This window comes from Triticum urartu, chromosome 2A, assembly GCF_056163025.1.
Source record: "Triticum urartu cultivar PI428250 chromosome 2A, HENAU_Tu73, whole genome shotgun sequence".
NCBI lineage: Eukaryota > Viridiplantae > Streptophyta > Magnoliopsida > Poales > Poaceae > Triticum > Triticum urartu.
Window position 1 is genome coordinate 146,489,526 of NC_141874.1, and position 12,315 is coordinate 146,501,840.

The window sequence follows — 12,315 nt, forward strand, 5'->3', positions numbered from 1 at the left end:
GGCTTGTGCTTCCAATTCAGCCCACTCTGTAGCCATCCTAGCATGCTCTGTCGCCAGGTATGCTTTAGCCTGGGCTATCTGATCCTTCACTTTTGCAATCTCCGCATTGTGCTGATCCCTGGCCGCTGCATCCACCTCTGCGACCATCAACGTTGCCAAAGCGTCAAACAAATCAGACATGACTTGGGCTAGAGGCGGCGCTGAGCTTCCTGCCCCTGCTAGTGTGGCCATTGTTGAACCAGAGAGCATCGTTGCGGCGGTAGATGAATGAGGCGTCGATTGTGTGCCGGCCATGAAGATGGCGGCCCGGCTTGGCAAATCAGGGGAATTCGGAATACTGTTGCCCTCGGATCCTCCATCAATCCTGCCGTCCTGCAACTGGTAAAGTGATTCGGTCTCTCCAGAAGACTCGTCATCAGAGCAGACCACGGTCTCTCCATCGGACCCCGGCCCGTCCTCGTAACTCGATCCATGGATGACATCCACGAAAACAAGCCTTGCCTCGGGCTGAACTGGCGAAGAATTTGCACGCCGAGCCGTCTCGATGATGTCGGTGCAGATGTTCGGCTCAGGGGCGGTCCGCCGATCTTGCCGATGAAGACATGAATCCCACCAAAGGGGACCCGGTACCCGTATTCGATTGAATTGGCCTCGGGACCCCATCCTGCGTTGTCAATGTAGAGCTTGCCGCAACGACTCTTCGTCATCCGGCCCACAACGTATCCCTTAAGTCCATCGAAGCTGCCCTTTAAGAACTCAAAACCATCGTGCGATAGCCCCACGGTGGGCGCAAACTGTCATGGGTTTGTCACGGCAGATGTCCTTGTGAAAGGACTTAGTCGTGGAGCCATCGCTACGGGTTAGCTTAAAGGGGTTAAACCGGACAAGGGGACACGGGGAATTTTATACTAGTTCGGCCCCTTCGAGGAAGGTAAAAGCCTACATCTAGTTGTGATTGGTAATTGCTAGGGTTTCGAAAGCCAGGGAGCGAATCCGCTTTGTCTGGCTCTCGAGTTGTTGTCTGTCCCTAAACCGCCGCCAGGTCGTCCCTTTATATACCTAGGTTGACGCCCGCCGGTTTACAGAGTCCCGAAGCCGGATCATAAACATATCCAGTTCGGTCTCTATCCTTCCTACCTTACAATACAAGTTACATGACTAAGTCGGTTTACATTTATAGGCTTTAACCCGCCTTTGGGCCTTGGGCCTCCATGAATCGCCATCATCCTTGCATCTTCATGGGCTTCTAATCTTCAAGGAGTCAACCCGGCTTCATAACGCCGGTTTACCTCCATTAGTAATATCCCCAACGAAATGGAATAAAACTTTCGCGATGAATTTTCTTGGACCAGAAGACACCCAGGAGACTTGGAGTGCAAGTCAGAAGAGCCACGAGGCGGCCACAAGGGTAGAGGGCGTGCCCAGGGGGTGGGCCGCGCCCCCCAACCTTGTGGGCCCCTCGGTGGCCTCCTGGCCTAGATCTTTCTCCTATATATACTCTTATACCCTGAAAACTTCCAGGGGAGCCACGAAACCACTTTTCCACCACCTCAACCTTCTGTACCCGTGAGATCCCATCTTGGGGCCTTTTCTGGCATCCTGCCGGAGGGGGAGTCGATCATGGAGGGCTTCTACATCAACACCATTGCCTCTCCGATGAAGCGTGAGTAGTTTACTTCAGACATACAGGTCCATAGCTAGTAGCTAGATGGCTTCTTCTCTCTCTTTGATTCTCAATACCATGTTCTCCTCGATATTCTTGGAGATCTATTCGATGTAATACTCTTTTGCAGTGTGTTTGCCGAGATCCGATGAATTGTGGATTTATGATCAGCTTATCTATGAATATTATTTGAATCTCCTCTGAATTCTTTTATGCATGATTTGATATCTCTGGAAGTCTCTTCGAACTATCGATTTGGTTTGGCCAACTAGATTGGTTTTTCTTGCAAATGGAGAAGTGCTTAGCTTTGGGTTCAATCTTGTGGTGCTTGATACGTCTATTTTGCATCATGCTTTTATATCGATATTTATTGCATTATGGGCTGTTATTACACTTTATGTCACCATACTTACGCCTGTTCTCTCTTATTTTACAAGGTTTACATAAAGAGGGAGAATGCCGGCAGCTGGGATTCTGGGCTGGAAAAGGAGCAAATATTAGAGACCTATTCTGCACAGCACCAAAAGTCCTGAAACTTCACGGAAGATGTTTTCAGAATATATAAAAAATACTCAGCGGAAGAAATTCACCAGGGGGGCCACACCCTCCCCACGAGGGTGGGGGGCGCGCCCCCCTACCTCGTGGGCCCCCTGGTGGCCCTCCAGTGGCCATCTTCTGCTATATGAAATTTTTCGATGGGAAAAAATAACAAGTCATCTTCTCGGACGAAACTCCGCCGCCACGAGGCGGAAACTTGGCGGAACCAATCTAGGGCTCTGGCGGAGCTGTTCTGCTAGGGAAACTTCCCTCCCGGAGGGGGAAATCATCGCCATCATCATCACCAACGCTCCTATCATCAGGAGAGGGCAATCTCCATCAACATCTTCATCAGCACCATCTCCTCTCAAAACCGTAGTTCATCTCTTGTATCCAATTCTTGTCTCCAAGTCTGGGATTGGTGCTAGTGGGTTGATAGTAGTGTTAATTACTCCTTGTAGTTGATGCTAGTTGGTTTATTTGGTGGAAGATCATATGTTCAGATCCTATATGCATATTAATACCCCTATGATTATGAACATGTTTATGCTTTGTGAGTAGTTACGTTTGTTCCTGAGGACATGGGAGAAGTCTTGCTATTAGTAGTCATGTGAATTTGGTATTCGTTCGATATTTTGATGAGATCTATGTTGTCTCTCCTCTAGTGGTGTTATGTGAACGTCGACTACATAACACTTCACCATTATTTGGGCCTAGAGGAAGGCATTGGGAAGTAATAAGTAGATGATGGGTTGCTAGAATGACAGAAGCTTAAACCCTAGTTTATGCATTGCTTCGTAAGGGGCTGATTTGGATCCATATGTTCCATGCTATGGTTAGGTTTACCTTAATACTTTTGTTGTAGTTGCGGATGCTTGCAATAGAGGTTAATCATAAGTGGGATGCTTGTCCAAGTAAGGACATTACCCAAGCAACGGTCCACCCACATACCAAATTATCAAAGTACCGAACGCGAATCATATGAGCGTGATGAAAACTAGCTTGATGATATTCCCATGTGTCCTCGGGAGCGCTTTTCTCTATATAAGAGTTTGTCCAGGCTTGTCCTTTGCTACAAAAAGGATTGGGCCACCTTGCTGCACTTTATTTACTTTTGTTACTTGTTGCTCGTTACAAATTATCCTATCACAAAACTATCTGTTACCACTTATTTCAGTACTTGCTGGAAACTGCTTATCATTTCCTTTTGCTCCTCGTTGGGTTCGACACTCTTACTTATCAGAAGGACTACGATAGATCCCCTATACTTGTGGGTCATCAAGACTCTTTTCTGGCGCCGTTGCCGGGGAGTGAAGCACCTTTGGTAGGTGGAATTTGGTAAGGAAAAATTTATATAGTGTGCTGAAATTAACTGTCACTTGTTACTATGGAAAGTAATCCTCTGAGGGGCTTGTTCGGGGTATCTTCACCCCGACTAGTAGAGCAAAGAGTTGCTCCTCAACCTACTGAACCTACTAAAAATGAAAATGTCTGCTTTGAAATTCCTTCGGGTATGATAGAAAAACTGCTAGCTAATCCCTTTTTAGGAGATGGAACAAAACATCCTGATGAGCATCTAATATATGTGGATGAAGTTTGTGGATTATTTAAGCTTGCAGGTGTACCCGGAGATGTTGTTAAGAAGAAGGTCTTCCCTTTATCTTTGAAGGGAGATGCATCGACATGGTATAGGCTATGTGATGATATGGGGTCATGGAACTACAAACGATTGAAATTGGAATTTCATCAGAAGTTTTATCCTATGCATCTTGTTCATCGTGATCGCAATTATATATATAATTTTTGGCCTCGCGAAGGAGAAAGCATCGCTCAAGCTTGGGGGAGGCTTAAATCAATGTTATATTCATGCCCCAATCATGAGCTCTCAAGAGAAATTATTATTCAAAATTTTTATGCTCGGCTTTCTGATAACAATCGCACCATGCTTGATACTTCTTGTGCTGGCTCTTTTATGATGAAGACTATTGAATTCAAATGGGATTTATTGGAAATAATTAAACGCAACTCTGAAGATTGGGACCTCGACATAGGTAAGGAGTCAGGTATGACACCTAGGTTTGATTGTGTTAAATCTTTTATGGATACCGATGTTTTCCGTAAATTTAGCACTAAATATGGACTTGACTCTGAGATAGTAGCTTCTTTCTGTGAATCTTTTGCTACTTATGTTGATCTCCCCAGGGAGAAGTGGTTTAAATATCATCCTCCCATAGAAGTAAAAGTAGTTGCACCTATTAAAGTTGAAGAAAAGATTGTCACTTATAATGATCCTATTGTTCCTACTTCTTATGTTGAGAAACCACCTTTTCCTGTTAGGATAAAGGATCATGCTCAAGCTTCAACTGTGGTTCGTAAAAGCAATATTAAAACTTATACACCTCATGAGCAAATTAAAGTTGAACCTGATATTGCTATTGTTAAAGATCTCTTGTCTGATAATATTGATGGGCATGTTATTCATTTCCTTGATGAGATTGCTAGAATTGCTAAACCTTGTGCTAAAGATAAAAACAGACCTATGGTAGGCATGCCTGTTATTTTTGTTAAAATAGGAGATCATTGTTATCATGGCTTATGTGATATGGGTGCTAGTGCTAGCGCAATACCTTATTCCTTATACAAAGAAATTATGCATGATATTGCACCTGCTGAGATAGAAGATATTGATGTCACAATTAAACTTGCCAATAGAGATACTATTTCACCAATGGGAATTGTTAGAGATGTTGAAGTCTTGCGTGGGAAAACTAAATATCCTGCTGATTTTCTTGTTCCTGGTTCCCCACAAGATAGCTTTTGTCCCATTATATTTGGTAGACCCTTCTTAAACACTGTTAATGCTACCATAGATTGCAAAAGGGATGTTGTTACTATCGGTTTAGATGATATGAGTCATGAATTTAATTTCTCTAAATTTAGTAGACAACACCGTGAAGAAGAATTACCTAGTAAGGATGAAATTATTGGTCTTGCTTCTATTGCCGTACCTCCTAGTGATCCTTTAGAACAATATTTGCTAGACCATGAAAATGATATGTTTATTAATGAAAGAAGGAAAATAGACGAAGTATTCTTTAAACAGGAACCTACTCTGAAAAACAATTTGCCTGTTGAAATCCTAGGGGATCCTCCTCCACCCAAGGGTAATCCCATGTTTGAGCTTAAACCGTTACCTGATACTCTTAAATATGCTTATCTTAATGAGAAAAAGATATATACTGTTATTATTAGTGCTAACCTTTCATAGCATTAGGAGGAGAGATTATTGAAAACTCTGAAGAAGCATCGTGCTGCTATTGGGTATACTCTTGATGATCTTAAGGGCATTAGTCCCACTCTATGTCAACATAAAATTAATTTGGAAGAAGATGCTAAACCAGTTTGTGATCATCAACGACGGCTGAATCCTAAAATGAAAGAAGTGGTAAGAAAGGAAATACTAAAGCTCCTTGAGGAAGGTATAATCTATCTTGTTAATGATAGTCAGTGGGTAAGTCATGTCCACTGTGTCCCTAAGAAGGGAGGTATTACTGTCGTTCCTAATGATAAAGATGAATTGATTCCTCAAAGAATTATTACAGGTTATAGAATGGTAATTGATTTCCGCAAATTAAATAAGGCTACTAAAAAGGATCATCCAAACACACACATTTTTGCTTTCTAGATGGTTATTATGGTTTCTCTCAAATACTTGTGTCAGCCAAAGATCAATCAAAGACTACTTTTACTTGCCATTTTGGTACTTTTGCTTATAGACGTATGCCTTTTGGTCTATGTAATGCACCTTCTACCTTTCAAAGATGCATGATGGCTATATTCTCTAACTTTTGTGAAAAGATTTGTGAGGTTTTCATGGACGATTTCTCTGTCTATGGATCTTCTTTTGATGATTGCTTGAGCAACCTTGATCGAGTTTTGCGGAGATGTGAAGAAACTAATCTTGTCTTGAATTGGGAAAAGTGCCACTTTATGGTTAATGAAGGTATTGTCTTGGGGCACAAAGTTTCTAAAAGAGTTATTGAGGTTGATAAAGCCATGGTTGATGCTATTGAAAAGATGCCATGCCCCAAGGACATCAAAGGTATAAGAAGTTTCCTTGGTCACGCCGGATTTTATAGGAGGTTCATTAAGGACTTCTGAAAAATTTCTCGGCCTCTGACTAATTTATTACAAAAAGATATACCATTTGTCTTTGATAATGATTATGTAGAAGCATTTGAAATTCTTAAGAAAGCATTGATCTCTGCACCTGTTGTTCAGCCACCTGATTGGAATTTACCCTTTGAAATTATGTGTGATGCTAGTGATTATGTTGTAGGTGTTGTTCTAGGGCAAAGAGTTGATAATAAATTAAATGTTATTCAATATGCTAGTAAAACCCTAGACAATGCTCAAATAAATTATGCTACTACTGAAAAAGAATTCTTAGCAGTTGTATTTGCTTGTGATAAGTTCAGACCTTATATTGTTGATTCTAAAGTAACTATTCACACTGATCATGCTGCTATTAAATATCTTATGGAAAAGAAAGGTGCTAAACCTAGACTTATTAGATGGGTTCTCTTGCTAAAAGAATTTGACTTACATATTGTTGATAGAAAGGGAGTTGAGAACCCCGTTGCGGACAACTTGTCCAGGTTAGAAAATGTGCTTGATGACCCACTTCCTATTGATGATAGCTTTCCTGATGAGCAATTAAATGTCATAAATGCTTCTCATACTGCTCCATGGTATGCTGATTATGCTAATTACATTGTTGCTAAGTTTATACCACCTAGTTTCACATACCAGCAAAACAAAAAGTTCTTCTATGATTTGAGGCATTACTTTTGGGATGACCTACATCTTTATAAAGAAGGAGTAGATGGTGTTATTAGACGTTGTGTACCTGAGCATGAACAGGAACAGATCCTACGCAAGTGTCACTCCGAAGCTTATGGAGGACACCATGCTGGAGACAGAACTGCACATAAGGTATTGCAATCTGGTTTTTATTGGCCTACTCTCTTCTAGGATGCCCGTAAGTTTGTATTATCTTGTGAGGAATGTCAAAGAATTGGTAATATTAGTAGACGTCAAGAAATGCCTATGAATTATTCACTTGTTATTGAACCATTTGATGCTTGGGGCTTTGACTATATGGGACCCTTTCCTTCCTCTAATGGATATACACATATTTTAGTTGCTGTTGATTACGTTTCTAAGTGGGTAGAAGCTATTCCAACTAGTAGTGCTGATCATAACACTTCTATTAAAATGCTTAAAGAAGTTATTTTTCCAAGATTTGGAGTCCCTAGATATTTAATGACTGATGGTGGTTCACATTTTATCCATGGTTCTTTCCATAAAATGCTTGCTAAGTATGATGTTAATCATAGAATTGCATCTCCTTATCACCCACAGTCTAGTGGTCAAGTAGAATTGAGTAATAGAGAGCTCAAATTAATTTTGCAAAAGACTGTTAATAGATCTAGAAAGAATTGGTCTAAGAAACTTGATGATGCATTATGGGCCTATAGAACTGCATATAAAAATCCTATGGGTATGTCTCCGTATAAAATGGTTTATGGAAAAGCATGTCACTTACCTCTCGAACTAGAACACAAGGCATATTGGGCTATTAAAGAGCTCAATTATGATTTTAAACTTGCCGGTGAGAAGAGGTTATTTGATATTAGCTCACTCGATGAATGGAGAACCCAAGCCTACGAAAATGCCAAGTTGTTTAAGGAAAAAGTTAAAAGATGGCATGATAAAAGGATACAAAAGCGTGAGTTTAATGTAGGTGATTATGTATTGCTATACAACTCTCGTTTAAGATTTTTTTGCAGGAAAACTTCTCTCTAAATGGGAAGGTCCTTATGTTATCGAGGAGGTCTATCGTTCCGGTTCCATAAAAATCAATAACTTCGAAGGCACAAATCCGAAGGTGGTGAACGGTCAAAGAATCAAACATTATATCTCAGGTAATCCCATAAATGTTGAAACCAATGTTATTGAGACCGTAACCCCGGAGGAATACATAAGAGACACTTTTCGGAACGTTTCAGACTCTGAAAAGGAATAGGTATGTGGTACGGTAAACTGACCCCAAAACAGTTTTTAAGGCAATATTTCTCCGTTTTGGAATATTTAGAAAAATAGAAAAATAAGAAGCAGTCCGGGAAGGACACGAGGGCTCCACGAGGGTGGAGGGCGTGCCCTACCCCCCTGGGCATGCCCCCCTACCTCGTGGACACCTCGTGCGCTTTCCGGACTCCGTTTTCTTACACGACACGTATTTTGGTCAGTAAAAATTCATTATATAATCTGCCGGGGGTTTCGACTCCTGTATCATGCAAAAATCCCATGTCTTTGTTTCGAGCTGTTTTCTGTCTGGGTTGTCAAGGCCAGGCACTATGTCGTCTCCCTCCTCCTCCAACCATGAGGGCAACGATGCTTGGCTAATGAAGATAGAGATGAAGAGAGAAGAACCCATGGAGATCAATAAGGATGAAGGGATCAAGAAGGCCATGGAGGACCAAGTTCCGGCAATAGAAGACACCCTTCAACTTGATCACAATCTTCTTACCCCAACAGAGATCAAAGTTTTCAAGATGATTGAGTTAGCTCGTATACAAAATAAGTATCTCACACGTGAAAATATTTTGTTGAAGGAGCATATCATCGCACTCAAGGGCATTATCCCCAAGTTAGAAGACCTCCTACGCTCGATGTGTGACTATCCATCATCAACAACTCCACCTTCTTCACCAACAAAGGAGACATAATCACATGGGTATGGGCACTCCCCTTGGCAAGTGCCAAGCTTGGGGGAGTGCCCCGGTATCGTATCACCATCACTTTTCTCTTTATCGTTTTCCTTAGTTTGATCCTTTTGGTATTATCTTGATCTAGTAGAATAAAGTTTATGGCATGATCCAGTTTTGAGTTTTGCTTTATAATTCCTCTATGTAATCTAGTCCGTGAGCTATATAATAAAGATTAGTGTTGAGTCAAGGTCTTGATTATTTTTCCATGATCCTAAGGGAATAAAAGAAAAGAGAAAGGAATAAAAAGAAACAAAGAGATCATGTGAGTTTTATGGAGAGTAATGAGCTCACATAGAAAAAGCATGATGAATAAAAGTTGTTGAGGATTGACAAACATAGTTTTGGTCATTGTTGCAATTAATAGGAAGTAATAAAGAAAGAGAGGTCTTAACATATAAATATACTATCTTGGACATCTTTTATGATTGTGAGCACTCATTAAAATATGACATGCTAAAGAGTTGACGTTGGACAAGGAAGACAATGTAATGGGTTATGTTTTCTTACATCTGAGATAAATTATATTGTCATGGATCATCCAACATGGTTGAGCTTGCCTTTCTCCCTCATGCTAGCCAAATTAATCGCACCAAGTAGAGATACTACTTGTGCTTCCAAATACTCTTAAAACCAGTCTTGCCATAAGAGTCCACTATACCTACCTATGGATTGAGTAAGATCATCTAAGTAAGTTTTCATAGGTGCAAGCAATAAAAATTGCTCTCTAAATATGTATGACTTATTAGTGTGGGAGAAAATAAGTTTTATACGATCATGTGATATGGAAGAAATAAAAGCGACATACTGCATAATAAAGGTCCATATCACAAGTGGCAATATAAAGTGATGTTCTTTCGCATTAAGATTTTGTGCATCCAACCATAAAAGCGCATGACAACCTCTGCTTCCCTCTGTGAAGGGCCTATCTTTTACTTTTATCTCCCACCTTGCATAAGAGTCATGGTGATCTTCACCCTTCGTTTTTACATTTTATCCTTTGGCAAGCACAGTATGTTGGAAAGATCCTGGTATATATGGCTAATTGGATGTGAGTTTTCATGAACTATTATGGTTGACATTACCCTTGAGGTAAAATGTTGGGAGGCAAACTATAGGCCCCTATATTTCTCTGTGTTCGATTAAAACTCCATACCCATAAGTATTGCGTGAGTGTCAGCAATTGTGAAAGACTATATGATAGTTGAGTATGTGGACTTGCTGAAAAGCTCTTATTTATTGACTTCCTATGTTATGATAAATTGGAATTGCTCCAATGACTTAGATTATAGTTTGTTAGTTTTCAATGAAGTTTACGATTCATACTTGAAATTGTGATTGAATTATTACTCTAGCATAAGAAATCATATGACAAGAATTATATAAGTTGCTGTTCTAAGAATGATCATGATGCCCTCATGTCCGTATTTTATTTTTATCGACACCTCTATATCTAAACATGTGGACATATTTTTCGATTTCGGCTTTCGCTTGAGGACAAGCGAGGTCTAAGCTTGGGGGAGTTGATACGTCCATTTTGCATCATGCTTTTATATCGATATTTATTGCATTATGGGATGTTATTACACATTATGTCACAATACTTATGTCCATTCTCTCTTATTTTACATGGTTTACATAAAGAGGGAGAATGCCGGCAGCTAGGATTCTGGGCTGGAAAAGGAGCAAATGTTAGAGACCTATTCTGCACAGCTCCAAAAGTCCCGAAACTTCACGGAAGACGTTTTCAGAATATATAAAAAATACCCAATAGAAGAAATTCACCGGGGGCACACCCTGCCCATGAGGGTGGGGGCGTGCCCTACCCCCCTGGGTGCGCGCCCTACCTCATGGGCCCCTTGGTGGCCCTCCGGTGGCCATCTTCTGCTATATGAAGTCTTTCGATGGGAAAAAATAACAAGCCATCTTCTCGGACGAAACTCCGTCACCACGAGGCGGAACCTTGGTGGAACCAATCTAGGGCTCTGGCGGAGCTGTTCTGCCGGGGAAACTTCCCTCCCTGAGGGGGAAATCATCGCCATCATCATCACAAACGCTCCTCTCATTGGGAGAGGGCAATCTCCATCAACATCTTCATCAGCACCATCTCATCTCAAAACCCTAGTTCATCTCTTGTATTCAATTCTTGTCTCCATGTCCGGGATTGGTGCTAGTGGGTTGCTAGTAGTGTTAATTATTCCTTGTAGTTGATGCTACTTGGTTTATTTGGGGGAAGATCATATGTTCAGATCATATATGCATATTAATACCCCTCTGATTATGAACATGTTTATGCTTTGTGAGTAGTTACGTTTGTTCCTGAGGACATGGGAGAAGTCTTGCTATTAGTAGTCATGTGAATTTGGTATTCGTTTGATATTTTGATGAGATGTATGTTGTCTCTCCTCTAGTGGTGTTATGTGAACGTCAACTACATGACACTTCACCATTATTTGGGCCTAGAGGAAGGCATTGGGAAGTAATAAGTGGATGATGGGTTGCTAGAGTGATAGAAGGTTAAACCCTAGTTTATGTGTTGCTTCCTAAGGGGCTGATTTGGATCCATATGTTTCATGCTATGGTTAGTGTCGGTGTCACAACCGGCGGATCTCGGGTAGGGGGTCCCGAACTGTGTGTCTAAGGCGGATGGTAATAGGAGGCAGGGGACACGATGTTTACCCAGGTTCGGGCCCTCTTGATGGAGGTAATACCCTACGTCCTGCTTAATTGTTCTTGATGATATGAGTATTACAAGAGTCGATCTACCACGAGATCAGAGAGGCTAAACTCTAAAAGCTAGCCTATGGTATGATTGTCTGTTGTCCTACGGACTAAAACCCTCCGGTTTATATAGACACCGGAGGGGGCTTAGGGTTACACAAGGTCGGTTACAAAGGAGGAGATATACATATCCGTATTGCCTAGCTTGCCTTCCACGCCAAGTAGAGTCCCATCCAGACACGGGACGAGGTCTTCAATCTTGTATCTTCATAGTCCAATAGTCCGGCCAAAGGATATAGTCCGGCCGTCCGGAGACCCCCCAATCCAGGACTCCCTCAGTAGCCCCTGAACCAGGCTTCAATGACGATGAGTCCGGCGTGAAGTGTTGTCTTCGGCATTGCAAGGAGGGTTCCTCCTTCGAATATACCATGGAAGAGTTTAAATGCAAGGATAGTGTCCGACCCTGCAAAATAAGTTCCACATACCACCATAGAGAGAATAATATTTCCACAAATCTAATCCGCTGATACGTTTTGATAGCATGACATCACACCTTGGCCCGGT